The sequence below is a fragment of the Pipistrellus kuhlii genome, unplaced genomic scaffold (genome assembly GCF_014108245.1).
Source record: "Pipistrellus kuhlii isolate mPipKuh1 unplaced genomic scaffold, mPipKuh1.p scaffold_m20_p_39, whole genome shotgun sequence".
Lineage (NCBI taxonomy): Eukaryota > Metazoa > Chordata > Mammalia > Chiroptera > Vespertilionidae > Pipistrellus > Pipistrellus kuhlii.
Genome location: NW_023425539.1, coordinates 1684584 through 1687252, shown reverse-complemented (window position 1 = coordinate 1687252; position 2669 = coordinate 1684584). Strand labels below are relative to the sequence as shown.

General features: G+C 60.7%; 1 pseudogene; it reads left to right on the top strand.

Moving 5' to 3' along the window:
* Nucleotides 1–2110: 2110 nt before the first annotated feature.
* Nucleotides 2111–2252, top strand: LOC118702632 (annotated as a pseudogene).
* Nucleotides 2253–2669: the final 417 nt, after the last annotated feature.

The window sequence follows — 2669 nt, the reverse complement described above, 5'->3', positions numbered from 1 at the left end:
TAGAGTTAAGTGGGAAAGCAAGTGGCAGGATACTTTGTGCAGTATTGATGCCGTTTATTAAAAGTTTTATCCCCTATAAGACAGGTACAGTCAGAATGATGTTCATCAGTCTATCACGACGCTTCCCCCTGGGACAGGGCTGGTGCTCAGGAAGGGAGACTTTTATCTGTGATGTGTGTGTTTTTCATTTATATTTTGTAAAATGCGTTATTTATTTATTTTATTTATTTTTTAATACATTTTATTGATTTTGTACAGAGAGGAAGGGAGATAGAGAGTTAGAAACATCGATGAGAGAGAAACATCGATCAGCTGCCTCCAGCACACCCCCTACTGGGGATGTGCCCGCAACCAAGGTACATGCCCTTGACAGGAATCGAACCCGGGACCTTTCAGTCCCCAAGCCGACGCTCTATCCATTGAGCCAGACCGGTTTGGGCGCCGTGTTTATTTATTTTAGAAAGCGGGGAGAGGGATAGAGAGAGAGAAATATCCTGAGAGAGAAACATCACCGATGGCTGCCTCCTGCTGGGGGTCGAGCCCACAACCCCACAGGAACCTGACCTCCCGATTCATAGGTCGATGCTCCGCCACCGAGTCACGCCAGCTGGGCTGTGTTTATGTGATTAAAAGACCAGGAAACCTAGGCAATCCGTCGTAAAAGTTGGAATGTGCAGGGGCAGGGGCAGGGGCAGGGAAGTGTGTGACAGGCGCTTCCCGGGAGGCTCGGTGGGGGCGGCCGCTCCCTGCTGCAGGGCTTCTGTGAGGACGAGGTGGTGAGGGTGCGGGTGATTGCTTTGTGGCTCTCCATTGCACCGCGCATCTGTGTGTTATGCAGATTCCTACATTATAACTCACATTTTTAAAGCTGAAACGCCTCTCCAAAAAAAGATGGAAATGTTCCTTTTGGTGCGTATGGCTTTGGGTTTGTTATGTTCGCCTCTATCCTCTTGTAATATTGGAATTCAAAATAATTAAAACAAAATCCCTTGCAAGACGGGGTGAGGATTACATAAGGCAGTTGCCACCTCTGGGATCACACGCCTGAAGGACAGGGAGGCGGTGGGCAGGAGCTCTGCCTGGGTCCCCCCTCGCCAGCCAGGGTGTCCCCGGAGGCGCCTGGGCTGCCCCACCCCCACCCGGCCTGCCTCCCAGGCTCCCAGACGCTCCAGGCAGACACTTGGCCCCGGGGCCGCAGACAGCGCCCTGATTTACCAGGCTCTTCACGTCTCCGGCTGACGGATGACCCTCCGCTCTCCCCACCTCTTCCCTCTAAGTGCTGCTGTCTCCAAGGCTGCCCGCCGGCCTGGGGAGGGGCCTGAGGAGGCGGGAGGAGTGGCTGGCCGGGCCTGCGCTGGCTTCCCTCCCTCCTTCCTCCAGCTGCCCCACCTGTGATCCCCCCTCTCCCCACAGCCGGCCACAGCTGCCGGGGGCTCAGACTCCTCCCTTCACCCCTGCTGAGGCCGCCAGGCATGGGCCAGGCCCAGTGCTACCGTGATTCCCCAAAAATAAGACCTACTTACAGGTTTCCTTCTGAGTGAAATATAAGGCATCCCCCGAAAATAAGGCCCCTCCATCCGTGGGCCTGAGAGGGGAGAGAATGACGGAGAGGAAGCAGGATCCTCTTCAGGGCTCAGTCTCCCCTTCTGCTGCCCTGGGGGAGGGGTCATGCTGCAGTCACCCAGGGCCACCAGAACCCAGGCGGGGACCCGGGAGCCACCCCAGGGCCTGCTGGCTTACCCGGGGTGGATGTCCAGCCCTGAGCCAGAGGCTAAGCTCTTAGACTCCTAGACGGCAGGAAAGGGGAGACCTGCCTTCCCGCCCCTCCACCCCCGTGGGGAAGCACAGCCTGCGCCCTGCCCCACCTCGTTACCGTGTGACCTTGGACAGTCAGGGCCCCTCTCTGGGCCCAGGTTTCCATGGTAACAAAGCGGTGCTGTGCTGTGCTGTGGAAGGCCTGCCTCCCCAGCTTCAGAACCTGGGACCATGGCGGTCTCCCGGCCCCACGCTCCCCAGGGTGGGTCCTGGGAACCTCAAGGCGGACCCTCGGCTCCTGGGCCACAGATCCTGCTGGGGAGCCATTCGGGAGGAGTGTGATGAGCCCTGGCCTGCAGGGGCGGGGCCCTGGTCACGAAGGGGGTTTTCCCGGGCGAGGCTCGCCCATGGCACCGGATGTGCTGACCCTGCGATCTGCCCACGTGGGAAACTCGCTGCGTCTTCGTGGTCGTGGGGCCTGTGTCCGCGCGCCCCCGGGGGAGGAAGTGTGACCGCCCTGGGGTGTGCAGGCAGGTCCGAGGGCCGTTGTGGGGAGAGCACCTGCTCAGGCCCCGAGGGCAGCACGGGATGTGCCCCGTGGTCCGGGCCAGTGAGGGCAGCACGGGATGTGCCCCGTGGCCGGGCCAGTGAGGGCAGCACGGGATGTGCCCCGTGGTCCGGGCCAGTGAGGGCAGCACGGGATGTGCCCCGTGGCCGGGGCCAGTGAGGGCAGCATGGGATGTGCCCCGTGGCCAGGGCCAGTGAGGGCAGCATGGGATGTGCCCCGTGGTCCGGGCCAGTGAGGGCACCATGGGATGTGCCCCGTGGCCAGGGCCAGTGAGGGCAGCATGGGATGTGCCCCGTGGTCCAGGCCAGTGAGGGCAGCATGGGATGTGCCCCGTGGCCAGGCCAGT